The sequence below is a fragment of the Dama dama genome, chromosome 30 (genome assembly GCF_033118175.1).
Source record: "Dama dama isolate Ldn47 chromosome 30, ASM3311817v1, whole genome shotgun sequence".
Taxonomy (NCBI): Eukaryota; Metazoa; Chordata; class Mammalia; order Artiodactyla; family Cervidae; genus Dama; species Dama dama.
In genome coordinates, this window is record NC_083710.1 from 70,861,868 (window position 1) to 70,877,539 (window position 15,672).

Here is a 15,672-nt window from a genome sequence, read left to right on the forward strand (position 1 = left end):
ACCACCTGGCAGGCTGGGATTCCTGGACCCTGGAGTTTGGAGCCAGAAGGCAGGACAGCAGAGGGAGGGGCCGCCCCAGCCCCCAGCCCTCCTCCTGCTCTCACCACCTCTGGCTGACCCTCTTTGTGCCCTGAGGAATCTTCTGCTCAAGCAAGAATACCCCCAGCCTTCGAGTTCAAGCTCAGACCACCCTCTTCCCACCCATAAACAGCTGCATCTTGACCACCTGTCCGGCTGGGAGAGGGTCCCCAGGAGGAGACCTGCATTGGCGCTGGGAGCAGGGATGCTAGGGTCCAGGTGCTCAGAGCACGGCCTGGAGGGGGCGGGGCTCCAGGTGGCCACACCCCCTGGTCCTCTCTGGCAGCCTGCACCTGGGGGAGGGTGCAACCACAGAATGACCCGAGCAGGGCCTCTAAACCAGCGCTTCTCTAACCGCAACATGAGCAGAACTCTCCTGGGATCTGGAGATTCTGAGTCAGTAGGTCTCAGGTAGAGACAAGATTCCACATTCCTAACAGCCTCTCTGGCAAGCCAATACTGCTGGCCCACAGGCCACACTTAGAACAGCAGAGTCCTAGGGAAGGTGGGCGGAGTTTTCCTGCAAAGGACCAGGAAGTCCATTTCCAGGCTATGCTGGCCTCATGGTCTCTGCTGGCCTCAAGCCCTCAGCTCTGCTGGCAAAGCACAAACGTGGCCACAGATAAACGTCAAAGAATGAGCATGGCTGTGCTCCAATGAAATCTTATTTTTAGACACTGAATTTTGAATTTCATTTAATTATCCTATGACAAAAAAGTATTCTTCTGTGGATTCTTCCAACTATTTAAAAATGTAAAAATTGGGGATTCCCTGGTGGTCTAGTGGTTAGGACTTGGCACTTTCACTGCAGGGGTCTGGGTTCAATCCCTGGCTGCAGAATATCTTGCAAGCTGGGTGGTGTGGTCAAAAAGATTAAAAATAAATAAAAATATAAAAAATGTTCTTAGCTGGCATGCCATACTAAAACAGTGGGCCAGTCGTGGCCCCAAATTTCTAAAATATAAGGATGTCTTAACATAGCCGCAATACCAACATAAACACAATTAATAGTAACACTTTATATTATCAAGTACCTTTTCAGTGTTAAAATTTCTAATTTTCATAGAAGATAATTCACCACAGTCTTAGTATACAATCACTGTATCCCGATCTGTCCTTTTATCCCTCCCCTGTCCACAGAGTACTCAGTGGCTTGCACCCCCATAAACATCATATTACATTTCACCAATAGATGGCACTATAATCTTTACCTTTGCTAACTCCCTTTGACAGTTATAGAAAATATTGTTTGTATGCAATTTGTAATTATAGGTGAATATATGAACACAAAAATTGAAAATAAGCTGTTTACTCTGTGTAACATGTATAAAACTTCTCTACATTCAAATTTAAAAGAAAAATTTTTGATGTCAAATTTCCATTTGTTAAAAAAGAAAGAAGGAACATGGGAAGCCCCTGTCTCTGTATTGAGGATTACTTTTCATAGCTCAACATATTTAGTGTTAAATAATGGAGGCCATTATGTTTTTTATATTCTTCTGCTTAAGAACAAAGCAAATAGGATCTATTTGTATAATTGATCTACGTGTTAAATACCCATTACAAATGTACTGTCTGAATTGTATTGTGTTCCTACCTCTGAATGAAACAGTTTCTTTTCCAAACTTGGTCTAAGTGTGTTCTGAAGAACAAGGAATCAGGATCTGAGATTTCCATGGAATCTTTAAGGCCCCCCTCAGCTAACAGCAGACTGAAATCTCAGTATGAAATCACTCCACAATGTGATTTCTGTGCAGTTTGCCATCTTTCTGCCAATGATCTTCCCTTTTTCCCTTCACCCCTACCCTGCAATGAACATAAACTACTAAAAATATCTAACTACTGATTAATAATTAATATTTCATTTTCATTCAAATATTTTACTTTTATATACCGATGTAATATTAAATAATGCAAATATTTCAATTGCAGAAAACCCAAATTGTGTAGTTAATCCTCTTCTTTTCTGTCCATTAAATATAATCAGCAAATGTTTATTGAGTACTGCTATGGCCAAACAAGATACTGTTTTTTTGCTCAGTTAGGTCTTCCACTGGAGTTCACATCTTGTAATTTCCTAGAAAGAAGTTAACAATCTTAGGAAATTAACCTGTATTATATTTCTAATGGGCAGAATATATGGCTCTTTCCAGCAGATGTCATAGTAATTCTGTCATTTGTCATCCTTGCCATCTATATTCAAGTTAACACAATACTAGAATGTCCTTTCTGTTCTGAAAATCAAGTCCTCTGTGGAGGGCAGGCCCTAAACCTTGCTCTCGAAAGTTAGTTCTCACCAGATTTACCCCAAGACCAACATCTTCTTGAGATGGGGCAACTATAGCAAACTACGGAAGGGATCTGGACTTTTAAGAATTATTATTTTAATTGCTTACCTAGTTCAGTAGTATGGTCTGAAACTTACCAGAAATCTGTACTTGTCAAAAGTCTTTCCTATGAGTTCTCTTGAAGATGAAGCACTTTTGCAAAAACAACCAAGTACAACAATGTTGTTGTTTTGTTCTTTAGTCACTAAGTCATCTCTGACTCTTTGTGACCTCATGGACAATAGCCTGCCAGGCTTCTCTGTCCATGGGGTTTCCCCATCAAGAATCCTGGTGCACTGGGAAGACCCAGAGGAATCAGGTGGAGAGGGAGGTGGGAGGGGGGATCGGGATGGGGAATACTTGTAAATCCATGGCTGATTCATGTCAATGTATGACAAAAACCACTGAAATGTGAAGTAATTAGCCTCCAACTAATAAAAAAAAAAAAACTATAATATTGCAAAGTAATTAGCCTCCAACTAATAAAAATAAATGAAAAAAAAAAAAAAAAAAAAGATTACTGGAGAGGGTTGCCATTTCCTCCTTCAGGGAATCTTCCTGACCCGGAGATAGAACTTCTGTCTCCTGCATTGGCAGGCGAATTTTTACCACTGAGCCACCAGGAAAGCCCCAATATAACAAGTTGTTGTTCAGTCACTAAGTCATGTCTGACTCTTTGCAACTTCATGGACTGCTGCATGCCAGGCTTTCCTGTCCTTTACTATGAGCCATGCCGTGCAGGGCCACCCAAGAGGGACGGGTCACAGTGGGGAGTTCTGACAAAATGTGGCCCACTGGAGAAGGGAAAGGCAAGTCACTTCAGTATTCTTGCCTTATGAACCCCATAAACAGTATGAGTACAACAGTAAGTGTTTATAAATGAGAAAAGACATTCTTCTAAGTACATGTGCCTGCTGCAGAGCTTGATATACTCTTTCTCTTGTTCATCTGTCTTATGTAAGTTGAATTTCCACAGCCCCAGCCAGAGGGTCTGGAAAGGTAGAAGAAAAAGGAATTTTCCCCTCTCCTACATAGTAACATATACATAATGTAAATGTATCATTTAAATAATTTTTTTAGTGTACTGTTCTGTCACTTTAAGTAACATTCACATTATTGTACAGTGGTGAGTACCATTCATCTCCATAAATTTTTCATCTTCCCCAGCTGAAACTCTGCATCCATTAAACAACTCCCCCTCCCTATCTCCTGGCAAACACCATTCCACTTTCATTTTCTATGAATTTGACTACTCTAGGTACTGCATATAACTGGAATCACAGTTTTTGACTTTTGGTAACTCAAAACTTCTGGACACCAAATGTATGGGCTTTTCTCCCACACTAACCAATTCTCCAGCTCTCCAGACAACAACTACCTCCTCAATTTAAGACAATTCTGACACTGTCTACCTGGAGTTAGTGTCAGATTTCATAGGTTAAGGACTTAGTCCTTCAAGACTGCCCGCCTTCCCAACTTCTGAAGCCAGTCACGAGTCTAGGTGGTTTACCTGTGCTTCTCATTGACTACTTATAAATGGAGATTCCCAAAACATCCTTCCCAGGTTTGGTTTTCTAGAGTGGTTCACAGAGTTCAGGAAAACAGTTTATTACAGAAGGAGTCAACTCAGGAACAATCAGCTGGAAGACATGCATAGAGCAAGATATGGGGGAAGAAGCATGGTGTTTCTAAGACTCTTGGTGAGTCACCCTCTCAGGCCCTCCACATGTTCACCAACCCGGAAGCACTCTGAATCCCACCCTTTTGGGTTTTTTATGGAGGCTTTATTACTTTGTTGTTGTGTCTGGCTCTTTGTGACCCCGTGGACTGCAGCATGCCAGGCTCCTCTGTCCTCTAGCATCTTCTGGAGTTTGCTTGGTTTCATGTCCATTGAATCAGTGATGCCATCCAACCATCACATCCTCTGCCACCCTCTTGGCCTACCTTCAGTCTTTCCCGGCATCAGGTCTTTTCAAGTGAGTCAGTTGTTCACATCAGGTAGCCAAAGTATTGAAGCTTTAGCTTCAGCATCAGTCCTTCCAAAGAATATTCAGTGTTGATTTCCTTTAGGATTGACTGATTTGATCTCCTTGCTGTCCAAGGGAGTCTCAACTCTCTTCCAGCCCCACAATTCGAAAGCAATTCATCAGTGCTTAGTCTTCTCTATGGTGCAACTCTCACATCCATACATGACAACTGGAAAAATAGTAGCTTTGACTATACAGACCTCTGTTGGCAAAGTGATGTCTTGCTAGGTTTGCCATAGCTTTCTTTCTAAGGAGAAAGTGTCTTTTTTAATTTCATGGCTGCTGTCACCATCTGCAGAGATTATGTAGCCTGAGAAAATAAAATCTGTCACTTCTTCTACTTTTTCCCCTTCTATGTGACATGAAGTGATGGGACCAGATGACATGATCTTTGTTTTTTGAATGTTGAGTTTTAAGCCAACTTTTCCACTCTTCTCCTTCACCCTCATCAAGAGGCTCTTGACTTCTGCTTGGCTTCCTGCCATAAGGGTGGTGTCATCTGCATATCTGAAGTTGTTGATATTTCTCATGGCAATCTTGATTCCAGCTTGTGATTCATTCAGCCTGGCATTTCACATGATGTACTCTGCATAGAAGTTAAATAAGCAGGGTGACAATATACAGCCTTGTTGGTCTCCTTTCCAATTTTGACCCCGTCAGTTGTTCAGTGTCCAGTTCTAACTGTTGCTTCTTGACCTACATACAGGTTTTTCAGGAGACAGGTGAAGTGGTCTTATACTCCCATCTCTTCAAGAATTTTCCACAGTTTGTTGTGATCCACACAGTCAAAGGCTTTAGTGTAGTCAATGAAGCAGAAGTAGATGTTTTTCTAGAATTTCCTTGCTTTCTCCATGATCCAATGAATGTTAGCAATTTTATCTCTGTTTCCTCTGCCTTTTATAAACCCAGCTTGAACATCTGGAAGTTCTTGGTTCACATACTGCTGAAGCCTAGCTTGAAGGATTTTGAGCATAAATAACCTTACTAGTTGGAGAAGGCAATGGCACCCTACTCCAGTACTCTTGCCTGGAAAATCCCATGGACAGAGGAGCCTGGTGGGCTGCAGTCCATGGAGTCACTACGAGTCGGACACGACTGAGTGACTTCACTTTCACTTTTCACTTTCATGCATTGGAGGAGGAAATGGCAACCCACTCCAGTACTCTTGCCTGGAGAATCCCAGGGACAGGGGAGCCTGGTGGGCTGCCGTCAATGGGGTCGCACAGAGTCGGACACGACTGAAGCAACTTAGCAGCAGCAGCAACCTTACTAGTAAATAAAAAGAGTGCAAATGTATGATAGTTTAAACATTCTTTGGCTTTGCCCTTATTTGGGATTGGAATGAAAACTGACCTTTTCCAGTCCTGTGGCCACTGCTGAGTTTTCCAAATTTGCTGACATGTCGAGTGCAATACTTTAACAGCCTGGGTCATTATTGCATATGTGAGTGCATGCCTGCTTAGTTGCTTCAGTTGTGTCCAACTCTTTGTGACCCTATGGACTGTAGCCCAACAAGCTCTGCTGTCCATAGGATTCTCTAGGCAAGACTGCTGGAGTGGGTTGCCATGCCCTCCCCCAGGGTATCTTCCTGGCCCAGGGATCGAACCTACATCTCCTGTGTCTCCTGCATTGCTGGCGGATTCTTTACCACTGAGCCACAGGGAAAGCCTGGATCATTACTTAGGCATAATTAAATAAAGCATTGGCTTTGGTATGCCTGTCTTCTCCCTGGAGCTGGATGTGGGGCTGAAAGTTCCATCCCTTTCATCAGGTGTTTAGTTTCTCTGACAAGCAGACTCATTCACAAGAACTCAGGTGTGGTTGAAAGGGGTTTGTTATAAAAACAAAAGGCACCTTATTACTCCACTCTTGGAGCTGTTTCCCCAGTGGCTCAGTGGAAAAGAATCTACCTGCAATGCAGGAGACCTGGGTTTGTATTCCCGGGTTGGGAAGATACCCTGGAGAAGAGCATAGCAACCCACTCCAGTATTCTTGCCTGGATAATCCCATGGACAGAGGAGCCTGGCGGGCTGTGGTCCATAGGGTTGCATAAGAGTTAGACACGACTGAAGTGACTTAGCATACCCATGCATGTGTCAGGAATAACATGAAAATCAAATATATGTTTCTAATTATAAATTCACAACTACACAGTCTTCAAGGTTTTTCCATGCTACAGCATGTGTCAGAATTTCCTTCCTTTCTAAGGCTGAATGATATTTCACTTTTATGTTTATACCACACTGTTTCTTCCTTTCAGAAATAATACTTTTGAATGCACTTATTTTCTTCAGATACATCTTGACATATATATTCAGATTGGTTTCATATATAAGGAAAAAGTCTGAAACTATTTCTTTCTTGTACTGATATTCATTTATTAGCTTATTTTAAAATATTTATTTGAGGGTTAAACAAAATAACATTTATTTCTATCTCCAGCAGTTTTCTCTGTGAATGGTAAGTTGGCTGCTGAGTAACTGTCCTTCATGCCAGGAGAAGAATGTGCTTTGGTTTTTCATCTTCCCTCTCTTATCAAGACAGGATTCCTGGCAGTATAATAGACACTAGGGAGTCTGGGGTTGTCATCTAAGTGGCCAGTCATTTATGGTCACCTCCACTGGCCAGTATTGGCCACTAGCTCTGTGCATCTCAGGCAGTGGAGGAAGAATATTCCCCATGTTGGTCCACAGACAGAGAAACTTTTTTGAGTCACAGTAAATGTTTTCAGAAGTTGTAGTGTCCTCTTCTTTCTGGCAGGGTGTGGGTATCCTTGTCATGGCATGTGTTTCCTAAGACCTCCTATGGACAGGGTGTTGAGTGGGCACTTGAGTCCCAGGGAGCAGTCCTTCTCCATCTGCTTTAAGAAGTCCATGGTCCAGGTGTGGTGAACCAGTGCAGATTTGGCAATAATTCTTAACTTTCTTTCTTTTTTTTAACCGAAAACAGAATTAACAGGATTCTTTCTCTCTTGTCTCCTAAAGATTAGTCTACATTTTATTTGTAATTAAGTAGTGAGTGACTGGCATCTAGCAGATACTCAGAAATACTGCTGGTAGGTAGGTAAGAGCTGTTCTCATGTAAAGTGTGACCAAATAATCTAATTATGACCAAAAATCTATTCTACAATAGGTAATCATATAATCAGTGCCATTTTTAGCCTTTACATATAAGATATACTTTACAATTGTGTTTTCTTGGCCTGGGCAATTAAAAAAAATACACGTCTCTGGTGCACAGGTTGATTTTTCTGCTGTTGTGATCATACTGGCCCTGGTTCCAGGGTCTGGAGAACACAGAGTTCCAATCATGACCTTGGTAACCCCACTTTAACTTACTCTGAGGCAACCAAACTGTCCTATACACATCTTTCCTTCTGGTTCTAACTTTCATCAAGCACATCAGAAATGTTGACACAATGATTACTCTTTGACTTTTGATTGGTGACTTTAAAATAATATCCGAAGGTTCAGAAAGAGGTAGCCCAAAGTGGCAGAAAGTTCATGGGGTTTGAGGCCAATACCTGGGTACAAATCTAGTGCTTTTCCCATTTTGGAGAATTCACTTCACTTTTCTCTAAACTTTATTGTCTATAAAAAGGTAATAATACATACCTTATAGTAGTATTGCAAGTATTTAGTGAGATAACAAAAGGGTATATTTACACATTCAGTAAAGGGCAGCTATTGTTACTGAATAAAAGCTGTTGTGTTTTATGAAACAATTGCCTTAAATGATATAGCATTTGGTCTGAAGCATAATTTTAGACTGACTCTAAATTCCTTGAAATGTTGTATTATTGGTACATTTTTCATGTGAATATTGGCATTTCACTTGCTATTTGCTGCTGAGAAAGCTAATATCAGCCATGGTTTCATTTAGTAGCAGTTTTTATTCTCTCAAAACTATCTTCTGAATTTCATAAAACCTCTATTAATCTGTATACTATAATCTGTATACTGTATACTGTATATCTGTATACTGTAATTAAAGCATGTCTTAAAAAGAAATTTTTTTTTTGAGGAAACAAAGTTTGTTTGGGTTTTAAATCACCCACAATCTCACAATACAGAAGTAAATAATCATTGCTATCACTTTGGAATATTTTCTTCTGATGTTTCTTTTTTCATAAATTCTTGTACGTAATTGATATAATGGTTTAACGTCACTACACACATATTTTCTGTTGTCTTAGTTTGGGTTCCCTGAAACTAAATTCTAAGACATGAATTAAAAAAAATGCAGTAGGTTATTTGGGAGGTGGTCCCAGAAAATACAGTTAATGGGGAAGTAAGATAAGAAAGTGACTGAAGGCAGCAAAGATTATATTATCAAGCAAGTTCCCAGGATGCACTATGGAATATAGTCCTGCTGGGAAAATTTAGGAGACAGTGTGAAGCACAAGCTTCAAGGTTAACTTCCCTGAGTGAGTGAGTTGGGGTATTTATACATCAGCTCCTGTCTGTCTGTTGACCGAAGGCTGCCAGGGGAGGAGAGCAGGAGAAGACATTAAATTCCCCAGCACTCCTGGCTGCCTTGTACTTTAGCAGAGCTGACTCTGGTGGCAGACATAGCCCTCAGGCACAGTTGAAGGAAGTCAGGCTAGTGTGACATGGAAGGAACCGGGGTTTATGGGCAGACGCTGACAACATTAACTCACCCGTGTTATTAAAAGCTGACTGTAGAAGAGTCCTCAGTGTGGATGAGTACCTCCTCAAGATTTACGCTCCTGCAGTAACTTCTTTTCTTATTTTCTGTTCCTCCTTATAGCAAAATTTCTCACAGGAGTTATGTACAACCACTGTTTCCACATCTTCACACACTGTTCTCCACTCAACATGTTTTATAAGGCTTATATCACTCTCTCTTTAAAACACTACTTTTATTAATTTGCCACAACCCTCCATTTTGCCAAAAACACTTATTACGCTTGTCATCAACCAGCCTCTCAGAAGCACTGATTCCAGGTCTTCCTTCTAGAAACACTGTCTTCACTTCTGTGACTGCACAATTCTCCCACCTCAGTCTCCTGGGGTGGGTTCTCTACCTGCCAATGGTGGAGGGCCTCAGGACTGAGTCTTTAGTGTTTCCCTCTCTCTCTCACCCTTTTGGTTTGTTTATATGTGTCTTATACCCATAATTAAAATTCTTAAGTATAGGAAAATGTCAACATTTTATAATCTGTTTGGGATAGATATATATTTAAAAAATAAAATTTGTGAATACTTTTTGCATTCTTCAAATATTTCATGTTAAAAAAGAGAGAAAATTTTGCTAACCAGTTAGGAACACTGATAAAGCCATTAGCAAACCAAAGTACCTTCTGAAAATGTTCACGTCTCCAGCTCTCATTCTTTAGGCAACTTCAGTCTCAAAGAGGAGAACTGAGAACAAGAGACATCCAAGTTGCCAAAATCATGGGTCCAAATTCATTATTTTTATTCCTAACAGAGACCCTCAGATCTTTACTTAAAGACTGTTAAATCTTAACTTTACAAGGTGTGTTAAAACTAGTACAAAGTAAAATATTGTCAGAAGAACAAAGAGAAGAAAATTGTAAAAAAAAAAAAAGACATGAAAGTTTTAAAAGATAAATGGTTTCTATTAAATGTATATAAGTAAATCCACAAATTCTTATACCTCTGTTTCATGGGGCTCTGAGAGTATTGTTCCAAATGGCACAATACTCTATGATGGTAATAATACCAAATAATCAATAACGATTGTTATCATACATGTCAACAATAATGATTGTTCCAGATACTCTAAGAATGGGGGTGCATCAGTAACACATTTTAGAAAAAAGCCCATTAAAGACAAGTCAACATTATTTTTTGTTTTAATATCAAAACATAACAGACACTATTTCTGTTGTCCACATTATAATGAAATCCTTTATGCAAAAGTGTCTTTAAGGATGGGAACCGCAGACATAGTACAGGTTGTAAGCTCTGTTAGCATATGAAATATACATTTCATTTAGATGCAATTTGCCACTTTTATACCCACAGTTTCCCTGAGAGTGCAGTTGCAAGTAGACTGTCTAAAGGGAATGAAGGGAAATATCTTATTAGAAAACAAAAAAGAGTTCTAATGTTCTTTATTTTCAGAAAGAGTACTTCAGCTTTTAAAGCTCTGGATGTTAAATAATGCACCTATGCATACGCAAAACACATTAAATGTTAATAGCAAGCAATGCAAATGAATTTTATAAATGTATTTCTTACCTCAAATTCTGTTTCACTTAGTTTGACAGAAGTCACATTAAAAATATTTTGATGAAGGGGAAATGGCCCACTGATGGTTATTTGAAAGGGATGGAAAGGAGATTATGATAAGTTTGGTAATGCTTTATAAATTACTTCCTAAAAATTTACAAGAGAAAGGTTAAGTTTGGCCCTCTGCTTTTCTTGATTGTGTTGAAGAAAGCTGTGTCTCTATTAGATGGTGTATAAACCTGTGCAATTCTCTAAGGGGTCAATGGGGGGATATTTTGTTAATATAGACCCTCAGTCTATAACCGGAGAAGGCAATGGCAACCCACTCCAGTACTTTTGCCTGGAGAATCCCATGGATGGAGGAGCCTGGTGGGCTGCAGTCCATGGGGCCTCAAAGAGTCGGACACGACTGATGCGACTTAGCAGCAGCAGCAGTCTATAACTTAAAAAAAAAACTCTCTCCATTTCCTGTATTATAACATTCCACAGTTTGGATATATAAAATTCACTAATATGTTACCAGAATTTCATAGATTTTTTTCTCCCTTTTTCTTCCTTTCTTCCTCTTTGTTTTTTGAAGGGCATGTACAGAGATTTCCCCTAACTCATATCCCCATGCTCCACATCTGCCAATTACCAGCATTCCCCACCAGAGGGATGTGTTGGCAACATCTAATGAATTTACACTGACACATCATGTCTACCAAGCTCCATAGTTTACCTTAGGGTTCACTCTTGGTGTTGTACATTCTGTGAGGTTGGACAAATGTACAATGACATTTCCATCATTTTGGTATCATACATAGTATTTTCTTTCTCCTTAAAAATCCTCTGTGCTCCAGCTAGTCATCCCTCAACCTTTCCACCACCTGCTAGTAACTACTGATCTTTTCATTGTCTTCATGATTTTGCCTGTGTGATGATATAATGTAGTGAGACTTACACACTATGTAGCCTTCTCAGGCTGGCTTCTTTCCCTCAGTGATAAGCATTTAAGTTTCTTGCATGTGGTATCCTAACTTGGTAGCTCATTACTTTTTAGTGCTGAATAATATTCCACATCTGGATGGACTAATTTATTTATCCATTCATTTACTGAGGATCACTTGGTGAACTCCAGATGTTGTGAAATACGATTAAATGTTGGAGAATGAAATGGCAACCCACTCCAGTATCCTTGCCTCAAAAATCCCAAGGACAGAGGAGGCTGGCAGTTTGAAGTTCACGGAGTCACAAAAGAGCTGGACATGACTTACTAAGGAGCAACAATAATAATTTATTTAAATGTACTATAGGTATTCCATTAACTAAAAAGAAACCATGTCTTTCCCTTCAAAATTAAACATATAATCAACAGACTTACTTCCCATGAGCATCCAAACCAGACTGAACAGGAATCTCCTTTCTTCTACTTCATGCTCTGTCCATCTTGTGTTAATTGCATGGTCAGTAATATCATCATGCTAATTTTATCCATCTTCTATTCATTTACTTTAAGAAAACCAGGAAAATGTATTAAAACACCTAAATGAATCTACCAAGAAGTGCCACTGTAAGCAGAGACGGCTGTTTTCTGGAAACTGACCAAGTAGACTGATGGGCAGAGATGGGTGGCAATGCTTGATAGCCGAAGGATGAAATTCTAAATGTGAAATAAGAAAAGTGGTTTCAGGATAGCAGAGTAATGGTTACAGTCCTATAGGACATACAGAGGTGTGGTAGAAATAGCCTCCCTGGCTGTTTTGATTAACAAATGAAGACCTAAGTTTCATGACTGCTGAAAAATGCTAAGTGATATGCACATACACACATCATTTTTGGTGCTGCTGCTGCTGTTGCTAAGTCGCTTCAGTTGTGTCTGACTCTGTGCGACCCCATAGATAGCAGCCCACCAGGCTCCACTGTCCCTGGGATTATCCAGGCAAGAACACTGGAGTGGATTGCCATTTCCTTCTCCAATGCATGAAAGTGAAAGGGAAGTCACTCAGTCGTGTCCGACTCTTTGCGACCCCATGGACTGCAGCCTACCAGGCTCCTCCGTCCATGGGATTTTCCAGGCAAGAATACTGGAGTGGGGTGCCATTGCCTTCTGCATCATTGTTGTTGAGAGGGGTGCAAACTTTTGGTCCAGAATTTGGTATGAATCTAGAGAGAGTGGCATCTCTTGTGGGATACAAGCAAGCTATACTACCTTGTTGGATTCTGAAATGTGTATGGATACATACATGGGGTTAAATGTATCAGTACAGAACAGCTCTTTGAAGAGGTGGCACCTCAGGCTTTCTGACCAAAACCGTCATCTTTGGGCCAAAGGCCAGCCGCCTTTTTCCACTTGCTTCTTATCTAGAGTTACCACCCGATCTTCTGTCCACAGAGCTATAAAGCGAACCCTATGTCTCATTTTAAATTTTATAATTACCATGTTAAAAAGGAAAAAGGAACTAGTGGAATTGATATTAGGAAGATGTTTTTAAACCTTCATGTCCAAATAATATTACTTAAGCACATAATCAAATATAAACTATTATTAGTGAGACCAACAAATATTTTGTACTGTCTTTGAAATCCATTGTGTCTTTTACACATACAAGACATCTCATTTGGACCTGAATACATTTCAAGTTTCAAAACCCACATGTGGATCATGCTACTGTAAAAGCTGAACCATAAAGAAGGCTGAGCGCCAAATAACTGGGGCTTTCCAAGTGTGGTGCTGGAGAAGACTCTTGACAGTCTGTTGGACTGCAAGGAGGTCAGACCAGTCAATCCTAAGATTATCAACCCTTTATATTCACTGGAAGGACTGATGCTGAAGCTGAAGCTCTAATACTTTGGCCACCTGATAGGAAAAGCTGACTCACTGGAGAAGACCCTGATGCTGGGAAAGACTGAGGGCAGGAGGAGAATGGAGCAGCTGAGGATGAGATGGTCGGGCACCATCACCAAGTCAGTGGCCATGAACTTGAGCAAACTCCTGGAGCTAATGGAGGACAGAGGACCTGGAGTGGTGCAGGTGGGTCACAAAGAGTCAGACGTGGCTTAGCAACTGAACGAAAGCAACCACAAATTGGTCTACCCACAGTATCCAGTATTAGTTAGGACTTAAAAATTTCTCTGTAGCATTCTTGAAATATCTCATGTTAAAAGGAGAGGGAAATTTTACTAATCATTTCAGAACAGGTCTAAAGACATTAGCAAACCAAAGCACCTACTGACAGAAACATTCATGTCTTCGGCTGTCATCCTTTGGGCAAGTTCAATCTCACAGAAGACAGCTGAGGAGAAGAGGCATCTAAGTTGCCTAAATCAGATGTCCAAACTCATCCTTATTATTCCTAGTAGAGGCCTTCAGATCCTTATTTAAAACCTATTAATTCTTAACTTACAGAGCATCTTAAAAATAGTAAAAAGTAAAATGCTGGCAGAAAAGCAGAGAAGAAATGTACAGACATGAAAGTGTTAAAGGATAAATGGTTGCTATAAGTGTATGTATGGGAAAAGATACTAGGAAAGATTGAGGGCAGGAGGAGAAGGTGGAGACAGAGGGTGAGATGGTTGGATGATGTCATTGCTCAATGGTCATGAGTTTGAGCAAAATGCAGCAGATAGCGAAGGACAGGGAAGGCTGGGGTGCTGCAGTCCATGGGGTCACAAGCAGTCAAACAGAACTTAGTCACTGAACAACAACAGCACCAAATGTAAGCAAGTAAATCCATAAATCTTATACCTGTGCTACATTAGGCTGTTAGAATATGTCAGGGAATGTCTAACAGTAGGATTCCTGTGTGCTGTTTCCTATCTCTCTTGAGCCCTCTGTTCCTTATCAGTCCCTATTGGGGCAAGAGGAGCTGGCAAGTTGCTCCCAGGACTGAGATCATAGGGATGGTCGGATCTCCTTCATTAGCTTTTCCTTTTGGTGATAGGGATTATTTACAACCCTCTTTGATATGGATTGCCTTTTGGCCTTATGGCCTCAATTGCTCCTTGTTTCCTTGGTAACTTGTTAAGTCAGGTCTTTTGATCTTTATCTGAAGAAGCTACTTTGTAATACGGTATATATACTCTTACAGAATTCAATAAAGCACCCTTGCTGCACCAGAGACTTGGGTCCCTGTGTACTTCTTTCTCTCTTTCTCTATCTCTCTATTTCTGGCCGATTCCCTGGAGTGCAAAGGCCAGTTGCGTAACCCAGGGAATTTTAGCCTCTTTCCTTCTTTCACTTAGTTATCGTCGACTCTGGATCACCAGGTTCCAGTCCATTACAGGACCCCAACAAGAATATTTTCCAAATGGTACAATACATTATGATGGTAAGGATACCAAATAATCAACAATTGTCATGTTCTGCATACTCTAAGAATGGAGGTACGTCAGTAACACATTTTAGAAAAAAGCCAAGCAAAAAGTCAACAAGTTTTGTGTTAATATTAAGACAGTGGACTTCATTTCTGTTGTCCACATTATAATGAAACCCTTTGGTCAAAGTGTGACCCCAAGGATGGGAATTGCAGACCCAGTACATGTTGTAAGCTCTGTGAAGGTAGGACACATACATTTGATTTAGATGCAGTTTGCTACTTTTGTACCTACAGCTTCCCTGAGAGTGCAGTTGCAAGTGAACTGTCTAAGCGGAATGAAGGGTAGTCTGTTTTCAGAAAACAAAAAAGAATCCTAATTTTCTTTATGTTGAGAAAGAGTGCTTCAGCTTTTAAAGGCCTTAATGTTCAATAAGACATCTATGCTTATCCAAAACAGAGACTAAATATTAATAATCAAGCACTGCCAGTGAACTGAAAACCAAACTTGGTTTGTTCATTAACTTTTGGCCACGGTGGGCCTATGTTTCTTTGTGTTGGCTCTTTTCTGCTTGTGGGGATGGGGGGCTACTCTTTGCTGCCTTGTGTAGGCTTCTCATTGCAGGGGCTCTTCTTGTTGCTTTTCTTGCTGGGCAGCACAGGCTGGAGGCATGCAGACTTCAGTTCTTGCACTACCCAGGCTCAGCAGTTGTGGCTCATGGGCTCA